Source organism: Cyrtonyx montezumae, unplaced genomic scaffold (genome assembly GCF_038088225.1).
Source record: "Cyrtonyx montezumae isolate F1298 unplaced genomic scaffold, pur_monq_1.0 scaffold_7, whole genome shotgun sequence".
In the NCBI taxonomy this organism is placed as follows: Eukaryota; Metazoa; Chordata; class Aves; order Galliformes; family Odontophoridae; genus Cyrtonyx; species Cyrtonyx montezumae.
Window position 1 is genome coordinate 4,946,406 of NW_027072078.1, and position 19,815 is coordinate 4,966,220.

At 43.4% G+C, this 19,815-nt stretch overlaps 1 protein-coding gene across 9 annotated transcripts in view; it reads right to left on the reverse strand.

The window, feature by feature from the left end:
* Positions 1-16,045, reverse strand: part of MAP2 (microtubule associated protein 2) — a 147,685-nt gene extending 131,640 nt beyond the window's left edge. For all 9 annotated transcript variants that reach the window (XM_065751274.1, XM_065751273.1, XM_065751272.1 and 6 more), the window contains exon 1: positions 16,004-16,045. The gene's annotated coding sequence lies outside the window, so the exon portion shown is untranslated. The remainder of the gene's footprint in view (positions 1-16,003) is intronic.
* Positions 16,046-19,815: the final 3,770 nt, after the last annotated feature.

Below are 19,815 nucleotides of genomic sequence, written 5' to 3' on the forward strand. Positions count from 1 at the left end.
GAAGGAACAAGGGCAATTTGAGACAAGGTCTCTCACAGAACTCTTAAGTGTCCCAAGTGAAACGCACACTCAAAATACCTAAAAAGACACAAAGCAAGCTGCTTTACAAAAGGCTGATGTCCTCAGGCATTTCCTAGAACAGCACCTCAGGCTGGCTGAGGTTTGCAGGGGACTCTGGAGATCTTTAAAGACCAACCACTCTGCTCAAAGCAGGGCTGCACATGGTTCATCTCAGCAATTGCTTCCCCTGAAGCAAACTATTTAAAATAACCCTTTGGTCTGAATTCATTTGAAATAAGAAAATCAATCTTTCACATTAATTGATCAGGTCAGTGGATGCCAGACTCAGGCCTTTCCCACCCAAAAACACTGAACTGCATCTTTGTGATGAAAGCATTTTCTGCTACACACACAAGACTGAGCAAATGAGTCAACACACACTGTGAGTGAGCTTGCATTGCTATTTATTAGCTGTTCATTTACCTAGGTGTAAGGCAGGAACAGCCCCACTGCTGTCAACTTAATTACATTAAAGAAAGAAAGGCACACAGCCTTCCAAATGGAAGAGGCAGTATCATGTTTTATTGCTTGCATAAAACACTGCATGCCATTACAGGCTTACAAAAACATGAGTGTTTCATATGCTATTAAAGCAAGCATGCTGTCCTAATACTACAGCAGCACTAGAAGTGCAGTGGATGAAAATCTCCCATACAAACATAAACCTAGCTGCTTTCTGGACTTTTGCTAACACCAGCACACATACCCCTGCTATAAAAGGATTAGGAGACTTGAAAAGAAAAGGAAAAAAAAAAATAGAAAAGGATGCAAGACAGAAGTCTGAAGTGAACAGTAGGTAAGGAAATAAAAAGCACACATTCAGGACTGCCGTTTTTAAAAACCCAGGGGTAAGTTCTTAGTCCCAGGATCAGGCCTGGACACTCAAGAGAAGCACAGGGCATCTGCTGGCCATTAGTTTCTTTCGCAGAGAAGTCTCAAGCAATGACACAGCCAAGTGCCCTAGTCATTCCAGTCATGCAAGGCTGTAGCTTACCTCCTTGATGCGTAACTCAGCTCTCTGAATAGGTCTTACCACCGCCTTCCTTCCCCTGACACAACGCATCAAGCTAGAGCATCCTCTTAGAAATACTTCCCCCTCCCTCTCCTGCTTGAAAAGTGTCTTGAACCCTTCCTTGTTTTGCATGACTAAAGAGCAAGGAGGATGCCTTGGCAACCTGAAGGGTGGAAATGCAATATGGGACACTCACAATTCAGCATTATTCAACTAGAAGAGAAGCCGTTTCATCAATACAAAGTACAAATGAGGGGAATAGCTACAGTTTCAGTCTGAAGTCAGAGAGAAAAACATACGTGCATTTTCAGAGATGGAGGTAACAGTAAGCTGATTAGCTTTGCTAAGGAAAGTTGCAGAGATGAACATGCACAGACAGAGGACTTCAGCACCATCTGAAGGTTTAAATGTCTGAGCTGTGATTACAAAAAACTTTCTCTTACCTGGTGTGTTGTTAAACACACGTAGATTCCATCTTCAAGTAGTTAAAAGAGACTTTTCTTTGCACGGATGTAGTCTGGGTTTCCCAAATATGAGAAGAAAGGGATTAAAGAAAAACGTTTAGTGCCCTTCCTATGCCCTCAGTGCCCTCTGCGGATGATAGGCTGCAGACACAGCCAGACTAAGAAGTACCAGAGTTTCCTCCAAACCTGTAACCCACTGCCAGACATCATGGATTCCATTCTACATTTTTTCCATTCCCTCTGCCCCTCCATCAACCCCGAGGTTCACATTCCCCGCACAGAAGAGGAGATAGTAATGCTCCTTCTGTGTATCCAAAAACCCAGAGCAAGACATTTAAAGCACACAGACAGCAAATGGCAACATTAACATCCAAGAGTTCCAGTTACGGCCTTAAAAGATGTCTTATGTAGGAGTCTAAGTTTAATCATGTACATAATCCTCTAGAGTCTATTTAAGGGCTTGAAAGTTAAGCTGGCACCTTGATTATTTTTCTGGAAGGAAGAACACTTACAATTTCTGAAAGCAATGGAAAACAGTGTTCCAAGGCAACTCTACTTATTTTACTGTTATTTAATGTCCACATTCCTCAAGTTAAAACTTGAAAAATAAATGCCTTTAAACAGTCCACCTGCAGCACTAGTTACATCCAACATTTAAGTGCAAAATAAAAGCAGAATGAAATAGTAGAAATGAACACCTTTGGAGTTCGCAAATAACAAAAAGCCTTTCCTATTCCACACACACACACAAAATATTGTTCCTAGAATGAAAATAAATGAGGCCCTTCAGCCTAAAGGTAATTCACAAAACAGAACTAAAAAAAAAAAAAAAAGAAGAGGGATTCAGAACAGAAATGCTATCTTGCTACTAACTACTGTTTCTCTATCAAATAGTTCCCATTAGTGAGGATGACTCACTGCAAGCACCACTTCCACCAACAGCTTACCCCCAGCAGTATTTAGTCAAAATGATGTTGCAACTCTCAGGAATAACACGAAACAACCATACGATTCCCTGCAATGAAATGTCAGCCCCAAGTCCAGTGCTGTTTCTGAGAACGCTGCAGCTGTGCCTAATGAAGAGCAGAAGCACTCCTCACGCCCCTAGCAGTGCTTCAAAGCCATGGTGGCATCTCGTCAGCAGGGCTGAAATCACACCTCTTCCCCCATCTGCCATTCTGGTGAATTATCACTGCAGCAGAGAAATGTTGCCTGCCTTTCACACGAAAAGGGCCATTTTAGCACATGCTTCACTGAATATAATTTATTTCTTTAAAATAGATGGAAACATTTGTTTACTGAAAAGTACCAAGCGTCTTAACACTTTGAAGGACTAGGACCCAGCAACCCAGAGAAAAACCCTCAAGGCAATCTGAGAAATGGAGCTTCCACTTCGCAAGACCAGAGGCCCAGATGTTTTTGTCTAAGAACAGCCGGGTTAATGACCGCTTAAGACAACCAAGAACTATTCACTACCCCAATGTGAGGCAAGGAACAAAACAATTGTTGCTAGATCTGACATTACAGACTGTGCTTCTGCTCCCAATTGACTCCCCGGGGCTAAATTCTCAGCATCTCTTGTCAACTGTTAGTATCTATGAGCAACCAGGGATGTTCACCTTCCTAATTAAGTATCTAATTACCTTAACATGGGCACAAACCAGGCTGACTGCAAGCACCAAAACGCACACCCACATTCCCGTAGATAAAAAGCTGACCTGCTGCTGCTCAGAGTGTACATTGCATTCTTCCAGTATTTTGATTACAGAACATGCAGCTTTCTTGCGACAGTCTGAAGATGTGATTTACCTCGTGGAGTAGGGAGGGGGAAGAGGCATGCCTGAAGGACCTAATCTTTTCCAAGTAGTGCTTGTGAAACAGTAACCTCCACAGAGCTGCTTTCTGTATTTCTAAAAATATGGCCATGATAAAGTGGTACCTGTCCCAGCCCACTCTACAGCATGACACCGTGTTTTCTGAAGGCTTCACAGACTCCCAAAGTCTTGGGAGAAACTTCAAGCAGAGATTGGGATTAAATACACGCGGGCCCAGCAGCGGGACACTGCAGAACGATCTGTAACTGCAGCCAAGGTTTCCATTTCCTTTGAAGTAAATGGAGTGCAGGTTCTAAATGAGCTTCCTCTCACTTCTCTACCCTCTGCTCTCCTCCTTGGCTCTCCTTTCACTTCCTCACTTCCCCCACATATTGGAATCTCTTCCAGCTTCATCACTGATCACCATCTTAACACTGCTGGACTCCTGCACCCTCAGTCTGCAGTGTTATACACTCCTGGCTTCAGCTCGGCAGCCAGAAGCAGTTACCTTCACTGCTTTGCTTGTATTGGTGCCTTTTAAAACACTACCTTAGTTTGGGTGTAAAAAACATTTCAGTAACAGAATACCAAACATGTTTATCCTTCAACAAAGAAAAAAAAGAAAAAGGTGGTAAAAATAGAGCTGGCTGGAAACCAGAGACCACAAGAAGAGCTGGCGTACAGGAAATTGCCCTCATCAGTTACTAGATGGGAAATTTTTTCCCATGTACTACATGGATCACGCAGAGACAGGATGGTTGTACACACATGGAAATGTATTATTGCGGGACAACCTAGCTTGAAGTTCTGTATGGCTGGAGAGACAAAGGGAACAGGGCAGCTGTTTCTTTTCAGTCCATCGCAGAGAAGTAGAACAGATGCCAGACAATGCTTTGTCCAGTGCTTTAAGAAGTTCCAGGTACTGAGTTTTAAGAAAAAGCTTCAGCCAACAAAAAACATAAAAATGAAGTCAGCAACACAGAAACAAATACACACGTGCAGGCCAACTGCTCAGGGAGCACTATTCATGGCAATAACACTGCTCGGGTCTTAGCATGCCATTCCATTGCAGAAGTATTACACCTATTTTAGTGTACTACTCCAATTGAGCATAATAGCACGCTACTGAACCAGGTCTACAGCTACAGGGAGAGCTTACCTAGTGCCTTTTAATACAATAATGCTACATTTCCTAACCTGCCAATACAATGCTTTTGTCATACAATAAGCAAATATTTGCACAAGCGTGGCAGCTTTTACATGATGGAGTCTAACCGATGAATGAACAAACAGCTAAATCCCCTCCCAAGTAGACAGCTTTTGTGATGTGCAATCAATCACAATCTGCTCTAATGTCTGGCCGAGACTTCAAGCAGCTTTCACTTCTTATACCTCAGCGCTCTGCATACAGCAAAGTGTACATTCCTTTCGAAAGAGTACTGAGTTATACCCCAACAATTTGTTTCTGTTTATGCAACCAGTTCTCCTACCAGCAGCACAGCTGATGCTCTCGTACCAGCAGCACGCCCACACTACCCTCAGCTTTCCAGCACAGTACATGTACCATCAACCTCATTTTCATATTGCTTGAGGTCAGCCAGCAAGTCAATAGCAGAGCTGGATTTAAGCACAGCCTGCCCCAACATCGTTATTCTCTGTTGGCTGCAGGACTGGCATGTACACAGTTCACACCATGCTCCTCCCCACGTTGCAGCGTCTGAAGCCAGCCATGGTCACAAAGTGAGTTCTTCAACCAATAACACACCTATTTTCAGGTCCCCTCCTGCTGGAAATATGTCATGGTAAGCTTTAGAGCCTCCGTTACACCCATTCCATACCCTTCATAATGCAATCATGCTGCAACTGCTCCTATATTTTCCTAACAATTACCCTTTTTTACATTTGTACTTTTAAAAGAAAAACACTTTATTTTTTTTTAATAAAATGCAGAACTGTGTTTTCCCCCAATACTTACCATGAAGTTGATACTCAAAACACAGGAGAAATAATCATGGCATAATTATGTTGAATGACTGAAAGCCTTATCTGTCAGCAGTTAGCCAACAGAAAAAGGTGGTCTGAAACTTGCTTTTATTAAGAGACAATGGAAAATTCCAGCTGCTTAAGGCACGACCTTTCTTACCCGCAGCACTTAGCACCTGGCCCCGCACTGCTCCCCACACTCAGGAAGACATACTTTCACAAAAGCTGGGGCTGAATGGAGTGCCTCTCTCCAAAACAGCTTTGCATCCTGCCCATCAGAAGGCAGCTCCCAGATGCTCACAAGGACCACGTTTGCTGGACTCCTCCTCATTCCTAGGGCAAGCTGTCTCGACTCCTGTATTGTACAAGGATGTAGAGACACTACAGGGGTCAGAAAAGTATGAAAATTATTCAAATGAAGGTCATGACAAAGCACTGAATGTTTTGGCTGTGTTTTGTTGGTTTTTTTCCCCTCCAGTTCTCTACATGCAAGCTTTGCTTTACTAAATTTATCACAGCAAATACCTCACTAATTCAAGCCAATACATAAGGAACAGCCAATCACTGTCAGCACAAGTCTCCTTGTCAAGGACTACAGCAGCACACACCACCCCTGGGATGACAGGCAGGGAGCTCTCGTGCTGCCCCATCCTCCAGCACGGCTCATTTACCTGACTCTGAGCACTGACCTTATGGTCAGCTTTATTTCCTAGCTGCTGCACTCCCTGCAGCTTCCACTAGCCCCCATCTAATCTCATGATGGTAAAGTCACAGCCTATGCTCTGTGCTCAGACATCATCTTCATCTGCACTGCTTGATATGGCATAATTTTCCTGGACTTTGTTATTCCTTCTTGAATATTTCCTCATCTCTGCATGCCTTTCTGGAATGCTTATCACTAACGCCTTTTCCACCTCATCTCCTTTGGCACCCAGGAAGCCTTTGGATGCTTCTACAGCTTGCTTTTACACGTAGGCACATCCATGCTATTTATGAAGTTGTTCAAGAACCAGAAAGCTATAAAGTCTTCACTCTACCCTGAGGAACAGAGAAAAGGTCACATTTTCCACAGTTTTCCCCACTGATAATCCAAGCAATTTTTCCTGTTCAGTTTGCAATCAGCACTCAGCTGACTGCACGCAGCAACAGCTTACAAGCACATCCCAGGACAAGCACGTTATGTGAGAGCAAGCCACGGCACTGTGGCAGTGCCACAGCAAGAGACAGTGCCCCTACAACACCCAACCTATGCTCTGCAATAGGGCCATGTGCAAACAGCTGTAGCATCTATCTCCAGAAGGCACAGTGATACACCCAGCTCTGGTCACTGGTGGGAAAAAGGGTCCACAGCATCTTCTGGAATCAAGCACACACGCAGTTCATGTAAACTACCTCGTTTTGTAGATTTACTTGCAAAGGAAACCCATCAGAGCTGGAGATACAGCCTTACTATAAATGCAAGCACTGACATTTCACAGCATGCTTCTCAGGAGCATGGGTTTATTTCATACTTAAAATACTTTGCTCCATCTGCCTGGACAGTGAGCCAGGAGCGATCTGACCTGACCAGGTCCCAAGCACTCTCTTTAGCACAACAGAAGCTTACACTTTGCTCAGAGGGGTCTCTTCTCAAACTCATCAGACAGGTGACAGTCTCCCAGGATCTACTGATTCTGTGAAAGTTGATATGTAAAAAACATTGTAGGCTTAAGTCTCCTGAGAGTTTATTACAACATCTGCACCTCCAAGTGCAAAACCTGGACTTTCTGCCTCTTGGCTTCCAACTCCACACATACCACTGCTGAATCTGCACCACGTTATAACTTCCAGTTGCTGTGGGATGTTAATTCAGAAGCACTCCTGCTTCCTAGTCAGGGCAGATCCAGGAAGGACAGTGCCTACTCGGCACCACTAGAGACAGACACCTCAATCACTCCACAGCCTTGCAGCAGGAGCTCAGCTACGCAGGGCTGAGCCACGTCTCTCTCCAGTAGGGGATTCTACAGAGCATCCCATTGTTCCAAAGGTTCTCTTAAAGTAAGCTAAACCTAAAGCAAAACAGAAGCTGACGCTCAGAGAAGCGCTCTAGGACACTACATTTTTTTAATGGCACCCTTTCTCACCAAACACAGGCCAGACAAAGGAGCATCTGGCAATATTGTACAGAGCAGGGCCCTTTTCAGGACTGCCCATAAGCCTTTTCTCATGGGCAGATGCTTATTTAGGTGGCACAGCAGCAGAAGAGCACTCCAATAAGGTCACATGAAAGCACCAGACAGCATGACGTTCACGTTTAGATATGCCCAAAGAAAATGCAGCTGAGAAAAGCCTGCTATGAGTACATCAGTGGCCAGCATCTGTGATCTGTCAAACAGTGCTCACAAAAGTTTGTATCTTTATAATTCATCTTTTCAGCCATGAACACAGAAGGCAGCAGATCTCCCTGTGCCAGCCAAGGCTTTCAGCCTCCTCACAGCTGAAAAGGACTCATGGGGGAAGGGTACTCAGGAAAAAGCAAATCCTAGCCCTGATTTCCATCTTAAATTGGTCTGGTTTGTCTCTACCCCAGACAAACCCCTCTAGCATAGAGATTGTCCAGACAGCCTGTGGCATCTAAATGGCGCATCCCTTGTGAAGACCAAGGGCGTCCAACCAGGCAGTTCACCACGTGCTGCTCCACTGAATGTGAAGTCCCTAGTGAGCCAGATGTGAGGCCTCCCCCAGCCCAAATCCACTGTTTCCACAGCAGCCACTTCACAGAGAAGAGTTAGGCTTCAAGGGTCCGACCAGCAGCAGCTGGGGCTGCAGGACTCCTCCATGGCAATCTGGCCCTTGCAGCCAGGAGCAGTTATTTTATTGCTGTTCATGGTTATTAGTGCTGTAGAAACAGAACACTACAAATTCATCTCCTATTTTTGTTTGAAATCTCTAAGAGAAACACTCTCTCCTCTAGTAGGATTTGTAAAAACAGCTTGTCTATTCAAAGAACGACCTGAAAACCATTAAAAAGAATTAAATGGCAGGAATTAGCCCATAATGGGCAGAACCAAGCAAGCCAAGTCCCTGCACTACAGCAGCTTTGTGAGACTTGCTTCTTCTGTCTCACACACGGTGACAAATGAACACTGAAAGCAATTTTACATCTTGTTCTGTCAGCACAGGAGACACCTAATAAATCCCAAGATGTAGAAAACACCCAGAAGGCTTTTTTCCTGTTTCCCTCGGCTGTGTAATTAAGGGCAGTATTGCTACATTAATGCTACCTCCCTTCTTGCCCTTGAAGAAATAATAGGCAAACAACATGGAAAACACAGAAGATAGCTAGAGAACACTTAATTGCTACACTTGGAGTAAATACAGGACATCTTTCTGAAGTATGTCTGGCTTACACAGGATCTGGTGCTATTCTTTACAGAATGGCTCCATCCAAGTAATTCATTTTCTTAAATGGTTTATTTGCATAAGACTGAGAGACACCTGACAGCAGGCAAAACACAGCAGCAGGTGCAGCGCTGATCTCAGGCCTCCGTGTTGCTGAATACCAGCAGAGATGCTGACGTGAAGAAGCACACAAATGCTGCTTTGTAGCCCCACTATTTTCTCAGCCTGAGTTCCTCGTTCTGTGCTGAGCACAGAAGGCACTTCCTTTCCATCCCGAGACAACACAGCAAAGCTAAAGGAGCTGCCAAGGGCCTGCAGCTTGACACAAAGGGGCTTCCACTGCCCACGCAGCCTGCAACAGTGCTCTGCAGGAGCTGGAAGGTGAAAAAGCAAAGATCCAGAGTCTGCTGGTATAGTTTCTAATTGCTCCAAGAGGGCAAAGCTTCACAGGGGTAAATAAGAATCCCATGGAAAGCAAAAACAAAGCACAGAAACATAATGCTGTATGATGTCTTCCTGACTCCCTCTGAACCAAATCTGAGGTTCCTCGAAGCTGGGTCCTTGTGCCACAAACACACACTGCTGTTGTGTTACATCCGGTAGGCGTTGCAATCCCAGACAATGTTACAAGCCTTACCAGAATCTGCCCAAAAGAAAGCAAGCCCTTCACCACACAGTTCTTTTTAGCACCAAGAACCACAGCCAGTGGCAATGAGAATGGCATCAAGGCTTTCCTGTTCCTATGTTACATATGTTGCATAGTATCTTCACGTGCATTTCTGAGACTCGAGAAGCAGTTTGCTGTCCATTATAAATGCATGTGGGTTTTACATGCAATTGCAAAGATAAATAAGGCTCTGCCCCCAGTGCTTCAAGCTTCCTAGCACAAACACACGTTGTGGAAACAGGTACTTTGTCGGAAAAGACAATAGCACTGCACAGGGCTCATGAGATCAGTGTGATCCCAGCTGGGTGGCAGACTTGCTTGTCTGCAAGTAACATCAGTGATGAGCTTCCCCACAATGAATCATAATGCTCCCACTGCACTCCAAGAACACACCTCCACAAAGAGCACCTTTCTAGAAATGTAACATGGCATTCTTTTAGCTCCTATGTATATCCATTGTATATCTTCCATAGCTTAAAAATTTAAACTTAAAAAACTTAAAAGACAGGAGTTTTCACATTTTCAACCACACAATTTGTTCCCCTTGATTCTTGTTCAGAAGGCTGCTTTTGGAAGCCCCAGCTCAAAGCAACCATCACTCCGTCACTGCATCCAAGTATGATTTATACCACGTTCAGCAAACCAAAGCTCTACATGGGATTATAACCTCACCCAAGATGGAGAAAATCAGCAAAGTGTAAAAGGACCCTGCAAAACAGTGAGTGCAGTGTCACAGGTCTCTCACAAAGTATATTTGCAGCAGGAAGATACTCAGATTTTACTTTTGCATTTTACTTTGCAGTGGTTTGGCCAAGATTAGATAGAAAACTGTGGACGGGACAGACACTTCCAGGTCTGTCAGTGAGCAAGCTTATACTCCCCAGACCGAATCAGCACGCATTCCCTAGAAGTATAGGGCTGACTTCATTTCATGAGAATTTGAGACGTCAGTCCTAAACACGCTAGGAATTACAGGCCCAATAGCTTGACAAGCAGTTATTTCTGCTATACACGAGTATCCTGAAGAGGTAACAGAAGATGCATGGTATCCGTGTCCTGAAGCGCACTGTGTATTTAATTCCTCATGCAGTAAAATAATCAGATGATAACAGCAAAAATACAATTAAGTTACAAGCCAAAACAGTGAGACTTCATACAGAAGTTGTAAAATTAAGTAATTCCTGGCCTTACACATAGCTCAGACAAGAGAACTGAAGCCCCGACAAATGAACTGAATTCTACAATCCACCTTTCAAGTCTGAAACTCGAGATTTTGGCATATGGCTTCCATCAATATGCAAAATCCCCAAGCTTCAAGGTGAGCAGCAGCATTTAAAGAGATGCCGTAAAACCTCCAGATAACAAGACATGTTTACGCCAGCAGCACTTAACAGCTCGAAGAAGAAAAATGACTCATTCTTCCAACTAAGAGTTGCAGGGGAAATTGGACATCTCCCTCTGCAGAGCTGCTGCGAGGGCTTCACGGTGCCCTATCAGATATTGTTTTGACCCTGGTTCTGCTGTTACTAGTTATCAGCAGAGAAAACAAACAAAAAACAAACACCAAAGCTGACTTAGTGGAAGCAATGAAAGACTCCTGACCTATCATCAATTGACTGCTGATAGTTCCAGAAAGGTATGAGGATGCAAGGAACGGAGATAAAAATTTATGAGCAGGATATGAACCGGGACTGTAAGTAATAGAAAAGCTTCCATCTGTAAGCTGTACACACTGAAACACTCTCTCCCCTCACATAACAAAACATACTCAAGTCATAAAAGGCATTACAGCCACTAAGCTCAAAGGCTGTAACTGAAGTAAACATTGTTATATTTATCTATATCTATAGATGGAAGACAAAAAGAAAAAAAGTAGGAACTAGAAACCTATATCCTGACCTTCACCACATACCTGAAAACTTCAATTTATTTAACAGGTAAAAATAGTTATCTTCTCTCACAGAAGAGGCTCAACTTGCTTAATTTAAACTTGGAGTTAAGTTAGAATCAAAAGGCATGTTTAACCCTGCCTCAGAAGATGTCACTGATGTGACATCTTCCACACGGAAAGGACCTGGCTGCTACTCCCATCGAATTCAAGAGCAAAACTGCCACTCACATCTATGAAGGAGTACCTAACCTAAACTATTTTCCTCCTGTCTCTGAGCTTCCTGGTACAGAATGAAAGCTGTTACAAGGGATGTTTTTACCACCACTGAATAACTAAAAGATTAAAACAATCAAACTAAAAAGTATGGCTTTTTTTTTTTTCTTTCCCAAAGACACTGCTGGCAATGGGATTAGTCATTAAACCAACCCACAGACACCTCACCTCCTCGGTTAACTAACCAACACTCAGGAGCAGCAGGCCTCCATAAGAACATCTTCCTCAAATACTCTTTCGATAAACATTTTTCTGGCCCTGCCTCCGGGTGTCACATCTGGTGTTTGGTAGAACTCAAGCATTTGCTATCACAAAACTGCTCCTCTTGTTTTTTTTTTTAAACTCTGCACTGTCATATGAAATCTGAGGCAACAAAAAAAACACACTATTTCTTTATATATATCATCTGAGGCTTTCAGCAATACAAGCAAGCTGGGCTTTGGACATGTAGTCTGAAGACCCAGCTGCACCTGCAGGAACAAAGCAAGCCAGCTCTTCTGCCGTGCAGTATGACAAACTCGTGCTGCCTTCAGCAGTCATGTCCAACTGAAATCCATGAGAGCCAACATGGCAAGCACAGCTGGCTCCAAGTCATATGAGCATGCACTAATAGAGAAGTTATTCTAGGCACAGCGCTCCTTCATCACCTCCCAGCTCACTTCCTCCCTAAGGCAGATGGGCTTCCCTGGTCAGTGTCCAATCCACTGGCTCTCAGGAGGAAGGCACTGTGTGAGACCCTTCCTGCTTCCCCAGGAATGAGCATGGGGAACGACACACGGCTCTGCGAGGAACACGCTCAGCCTACAAGGCAGGGCTGCTTCATGTTGCAGTTTGATGGCCTCATTCCTGAATGGCTGGATGCAGCCCAGAACATGTGTTTTTCTAACTCTTCCGTGCACTCGCCAGACTACAGCTCTCCTGCCCTCGGAGCCTGCAAGACTGCCCAGTGCAAGTGTAAGGAAGGGTGATGCTGGGATGCACAAGAGCTCCAAATTCTGCCTCTGCTCCTCATACATCAGGCTCCTTCCTACAAGAGGAAGTACAAGAGGACCACTCAGAACAATAAAGTAAGTAGCCCTTTCATTCTACTGAATTTTTCTTTTCTGGAAGCTCAACTTCAACACATGCAGCCAAGGTTCAGTTTAAATAGTTTCTGTCTCACATGACAGAACATAGTCTCAATTCTAGCCAAGGTATTTAACAGCCCTTAGCATCAAACCAAAGAATACCAGATACGATAATGTTATTATCTTCAACAGGGAAAAGGGTCTAGCCCTTTTAGGCCTTCTTATTTTTATTTTTTTTAAGTAGCACAAAGAACATCACACAAGAAATCAAACAGAGAAAGGAGCCAGCCCTAGTATAACATCCTTGTTGCACTGTCCTTCCTCCCTCTAGAGGAACTCCTACCACAGGAGCTGAAGCTCTTCAGTTTCTGCTCCCAGCTGTAACGTGGGAGACAACTGCATTGATGAGCCAGGCAAGAGTTGTGTAGAATAACTGGAGGTGCATAATCTTACACTGGGAACTAGCAATCCAGTATGCTTAGATTACTACAAGACATCAAGTAACCCCCTTACAATCATTTATTTGTTACTGTATAGCAGGCTACTTTTATGGGATAACCAGTCAAAAACATTATTTGTTCTGAAGATTGCAGTGGGAAAGACTTCATAATGTAGGTGGTGATCACAGCTGACATAACTCTTAACAGCACAGAGGTAAACTTTCAAGTAGCACTCCCTTCTGTTTACAGGATGTTTAAAACACTTGCTCAACCCATTTTTCCATGCCTCATACTTGACAGAGAACAGAGATCCACAAAAACAAAAAGCTTTCCCTAGGTTCAGTAGAAAGACAGAGGTTCTCCAGAATAGGCTCAACCACACGTGACTTTCACAGGCCTCCTGAGGTGCTGATCCACAGGCTGTGCACGACTTAAGACTGCCTTGCAAGCAGTACCCACACAAAAGGGCCTAATGCTCAGTTAGGTAACATGGATCCTTGGGCTTCTGAAAGCATCTTTCTTTTCTTCCATACCACTTGTAAATTAGCCATGAATTAGTACGGATCTGGAAATTTCCTACACACGTTAGTACTCCACCTGTGAAATATTTGGTCAAGACATAAAAATACATTTTTGTTGCATGTTTTATTTTTCAGATTCCCAGTAAATCAACACTGCTGCACTTGCATTTCAGATTTTGTTTTGAGGACGTGGGTTTCACTGTCATGCAAGCATGAGAAATTAGGTAATATTTAGGTTCAATATGTGCCTGAGCTTGCACAGACAGGTCTGAGAGAAACTGTCTTGCTTTCATTCCTTACGGCAAGATCTAAAACTACTGCGTGATGAGCAAAGTGATGGAAAGGGCTTTGGGGCAGTCCAGAAAGCAATACAAGAAATGGATGAAGATTTTTTTCAACGTCATTATGCAAGTTGTCTGAAAGGTTAAGCAAGGGCTATAAGGAAAGCTATCAAGACAAAGAGAACTGAACAAAGGGTGCAGTGAAAAAGTAACATAATCTGAATGTGGCTTAGATTAATACAGCAGAAGAAGGAAATACTATCAGAGAGAACAAAGAGAAAACAAGACAACCTAAAACTTTTACTCTGCCCTCGTCTGGGGCTGCTCCTGCAGCCAGCGCTGTCTCATCAGGTAACTCAAATGGGATTCAGGCAACTGATTAATTAGGATAAGGTGTCTTTTTTCCCCTCTCCATTTATGCAAGAACATGACTTCTCCCAGTGTAACCTGTGAGCAGCATAGAAACAGCTGAAGGTACTGACATTCTGCTGTTCATTACTGGCAGAACTGAAATACCACTAATATCCTGTAGTCAGGAGTTTACCTCATCCTTTCAGCCAAAAACTCACCATCCTGCATTGGCTTTTCTGGTTATATGCCTCACTGTTTGTGATGATCCTTTGGTAAAAGCACACAGCACGTTCAACACCTGCAGTCAAGACTTCTTGAAGCCCAGACTTGCACTAGCGAATTAAAAGGCAAAATTATCTCTCTTCAAGTTCACAGATGCTCCTTGCAAAGAGCACCAAACAAACAGCTTTGGGTACACTTCAAGCTCACAGACCCTAAGTTTTCTCTCCCCACCAGAGTTTTCTGGAGTTAACTTTGCTGCAGCTTTCACTAACCTAGCTCTTGTTGACTACTTAACTTTCTGCAGGATGAATCACAATCCCCAAAAAGCCTTGACATGCAGACTGACAAGGAGCATCCAAAAAGAGGTTTCTCCCATTCACTGAATTCAAAAGCTAGAATTTTTCTGGATAAACAAGGAATAACACCATGAGCAGGACCCAGCAACTTCATTCCAAGTCTGCTGATACATTTTCAGACCACACCTGCTTCTGTGGTCTGGCTACAGAGCCCCAGAAATGTCCCACCAATGAAACCTACTGCATTCACACTATGCCCAAGAAGCTCGCAAAGAAAATAGCATAAGACCACTAGAGCCCCCTTAACTCGAGGCGGGGCCTGCAGTGAGAGCAGAAACTTTACAGCCATGTGAAACTACCCCCAGTACATAGATGCAAGCAACACATGTCCCCGTTTTGACTCCATTCCCTACTCTAGAAAAAGCAAGAATCAGCTCCTGGAAAAAGGGAAGAAAATACACAGAACTTAATCCTGGCTGCGTACTGTCACCAGATAAGCCTGGTGCTTGAAAACTTCAGGTAGCTAAGATCAGCATTTTATAGCTGAGAAAGAACAACTAAAAGTAAAAATGGTATTTACCATTTGTGTTGCTTTTCGTGTTCTTCAAATAATCAAAAGCTGCCTGCAGCCATTGCATAAACCCTTTTCTAAATAGATAATGCCAGAGTGCAGTGAAAATTCATGTATCAGCATTTTTTTATTTTTATTTTTTACAGATTTGAGTATTCTGTAAACAACCTCAGCAAAACATTTCAACAAAGCAGAGGAGCAATCCCTCTTATAAGGTGTGCGGTGATTGACAGAGAGGCAATCAGTCCACACTGCAGAGAACGTTGTGGCAACCACAAACCCTACATTTGAAATGTGAAAAGAGGAAAATGAGACATAAGGTTCAGCTCACAGTGCTTGTACTCAGTAGCACTGGCATTTGGATAGCTCAGCTCACACTGCGAGTCAGACATTTCCTATGGAAAACAAACCCCTGCGCAAAAAGAATTTGGCAACACTTCAGTGAAGTTCATTTTTCACTTAAGTTTCCACCTCTGCACCACTAAGTCCTTCCACTGCTCAGCCCAGGAAGTACTCTCGGTATCTTTGTTCAAGCTATCCTCCAAATACAAAACACGCGTGTGCAGGAATAAGAGGAATGCTGTCAAACCAATGCTTGAACAAGCCACAGAGATTCAGTAGGCAATGTATCAGGGTACAGTCAGAGATGTGCAGCATTGCCAGTGATCTGCAGCAACTGATACAAGACCAACAAAAAAAGAAAACTCACTTTTGGTGTAGTTATCACGTCGTAGGTCACAAGATACTTCAGGTTTCTGCAATCTGAAACAAAGCAAAATCCCTGTTAGTTGCAGCAAGCAAAAAGGATTTATTCCACCCCCCCTCCCCCCCCACACACAAAATGAATTGTAATTTCTGAATTGCAACCTTTGAGTAACAATATAACCTTCTCTGCTGTTGTTAACATCCGAAGCCACACCAAATTAACTTACATCTCCTGGTACGTATGAGACCAAGTCACACTACAGAGGCTGGACTGTTCAGAATGCTCTCCCTCTCATTAAGTAGATAACCACAGAAATAAAAGAATTTACTGAAACATAAAGCTACGCTAATGGCTTCTATTAGAATTAGTTTCACTTAAACTGAATCCCTTCTTTCTTTATAGAAGGGAGACAACCTGCAAGCAGAAGATCTTTTATGAATGTAGGTTTATCAGTAGGGATCCACCAAAAATAACAATGAAAATGAGATGGTAATACCAAAAACCAGAAGTAAATTGAATCAGCAAACAAAGAAAACAGATAATAGAATACATTTTGCCCAAAGATAACTTTTTCCTACCCAGGAAACCCACAGTTGTGTACTGCGTAATAGCAACAGAGATGCTTCACAAGGTGCAGACAACACTGACTTGTAACGGACCTGTAAATTGAGTAACAAAGCTGCAAAGGGGAAGTGCTGCCCAGCAGTCTCAGAAGAGAGCTCTCCAGTGCAATGTTTATAGGATGGCTGAGCATAGTTTAAACTATTCTGTGCTCTACCGTATCTTAAGATGGGTACAATATCACAGCAGCATAAGTGAGAATTCATTTCTGCTTTGCAAATCCTGGGGAAGGTTGGGCAGGTGTAGGTACCCACATAGTGCAAACTGTTGCCATTAACAAATTGAATCAAACTGCCTAACAAGGAGGAAGAACAGGCAGAATTTCCTTCCTAACTTCGTATCAAAACCCAACAAAAAAAGACCACCTTCCAGTGCTATCACTCCTAATCAACACATATCCTACCTGGACAATAAACTACTGCCAAACTGTGGCTAAGAAATCACATCTGAACAAAGCTGTTCCAAATATTCACTGCTTGCCAGGTGGGGGAAAAAAAAAGCAGGGAGATGATAAATGCTAGCAGGGATAAAAGCACTTTGTACTTTTAGACAACTCTGCCATGTCTCAGGGTACCCGTGAGTGTGGGTATTATCACCGAAAGCAACAGGAATCTTGCCACTGAGTATATCCAACTTAGAAACAAAGCACACAGAGAGCTAGTGAAGGGCAGATTCAGTGTCTTGCCAAAGTTAGCACAAGGGAGTGACTGATTCATGAACAGAAAGCAAGAATCCCATCCCTATGTCCTGCTTTTCAGTATGAGACAACTTTCTGAAAGCAAAAAAGCACAAGTTTGCATTGCACACTGTTGTTATTGAGCAAAAGATGAAAGCAAAGCCAAGAGAAAACTGGAAGAAAACACCTCAGCTCTTCCTTCTTTCCTCCCAGTACCAGAAAATGAAAAGTCAGTTCTTACAATATACTGGCCAGGCGTGGTCCCTATTATCTTCGGTTAATTCCATATGTCTGAGAAGGAAATCAGCTCTAAGCCGGTTAGACTTGCTAAATGAGATTTGCCTGAGGCCCCACCCCCAGGGGCAGCGGCATGCACCCAAGATTTGGCATTCTTCAGAAAGATGCTACTTGCCCAGACACTGCTAATAATGGCCAGCAAAGCGCAACCCTTTAATGATTTACACAGAATATTTATTCACTTCTTAAGCACAACTTCATTTTGCACCTCCTAATCTCCAAAGAGCTCTTAGTCTACGCCCAAAGCAAGACACAAGTAAGGCTGGTACCAGCAGGCTCCATTCTGTGAAGTTTCTGACAAGAACATAAAGGAGATGTACACAAGCCTGGTGTTTCCAGCAAGAACAACTTCCAGTATCTTAAAGACTGGTCAAAGTTACAGAGACTCTAGACTCATCCTAGCACATTGGGTCATGATAACAGGGATACAAACTAGTTACTAGCAAGGCAGTATGGCTGCAGAACACAGACCAGACATGTATTCACTCTTCTGCTTCACTTACTCAGTAAATTCTGCTTTGAGAACCTCTGCATTTTCAGAATCACAGCCCTGACTCATAAAGACTGTGGTGAACACCCAGGATACGTTTAAGAGAAGACTGCTAATAAATAAAGTAGTATGCCAATTGCTTGACTCAAATAACTAGTGAGCGCTGCTATGCGTTGGCATTTTGTCTTCCGAATGCTTGTTGGCTAATAAAAATCAGGAATTGTCGTTAAAGAATATGTCTACATCGAATAATTTATCTACTCCTTCCCTGCAACTACAGTGACACTTGCTAATAGTGTCAATTTTTATGTGGAGTGTGCCTGCGAGGAGTCACACTTACATGTCTGGCTACTAAAGTCTGTCTTTGGCAACTTTCAAGTAACCCGCTGCAGAGAAATCAAGTTGTCTGGTATTTGCCATCTTTCAGCCTACATAAGCCCTGAGAAAAGAGGCGTATGCTATGAAGACAGCCTGTTTAACCAAGACATCCCAGTTGGATGCATCGACACAGCTTCTAACGTCCTGGCCACATTTCATTTAAGAAGTTGCAGATGTTTCTGGCTAAATGATGCACTCTGCAAATCTGAAGACAGAAGCGGGATTGGGTAAAGGCGACCCTGAAATGATAGCACCAACTATACCAACAGAAAAAAGGGACAAGCGTAGCTGATTAGAAATAATGAAAGACAGATTTCAAGCAACCCTGCACAAGTCAGCAGCACCTAACAAGATGCCAGACACCTGCTGAAGAGGTAATGAAGGTGAGAAGGAAACAAAGTAGTTACAGTGAAAACCAAAACGGAGAAAGAGCTGTTTAAGGTGAAAAAGAGACTCCTGTTGGTAAGTCAGCTGAACCAGATTGAGTTAGTCCACATTTATTTAAAAACAAAAGCACTAATGAAAGAAACCACTGAAACTGCAAGCTCACGAGAGATGAAGTCCACCTGAGAAGGAAAAAGAAACACGGCAACCCAGAGAATTACAGACATACCAGTCTAACACAGATGCTTGAAAGAGTTACCAATCATAAACTCTTAGAAGATGGTAATAATAAAAATCAGTCAAGCTCTCCTTCTATAAAGTATATAATAATAATAAAGATGAACTGATCTAGTTGGTTTTGTTTGTTTTGCAAAATAACATTTTACTAGGAAAAAGGAAGGGTAGCATAGATGCTATGTCCTGCAGGGGCTGGAAAGAGTTCTCAGAAAGCCCAGTCTGGTGGTCAGTTAAAAGCACTGAGCTGCAAGAGTTCACAAGCGTTTCATTAGATCTCAAACTGTCCAAAATCAGTGCCATGAAATTCAAGGATACACATGCCGCATGGCTTACAAGAAAAGGAGAGGACAAGCCAGACAGTGACCCCACAAGGCTGCTGCTGTGCTCACCGCCAGCAGCCCAGTTACCATGTGAACAGGTGGGATAGGAAAAGCCCGGAAAATCTGCTGCCTTGACTCCAAACGTTATTGCCCCTCTGTTGGGAAGAACTGCCTTAGCAGAGACAGCAAAGAGAAACAGGTTTCAGCACACAGCTTCTTTTGGCAGCACCTTAGCTGAGGCCCTGCAGTCTGAGTCCAGGGACAAGACTTCACACAGAAGCAGCTGGGGAGCAACCCATGTTCCACTGCTGTGCTTACTGTTAGGCTGAGACAAGTCACATCTCACAGAAAAGCAAAATGAGCAACTGGATACTCAGCTCCCACAGACGTTTTCCAGAGCTCTTCTGTCAGA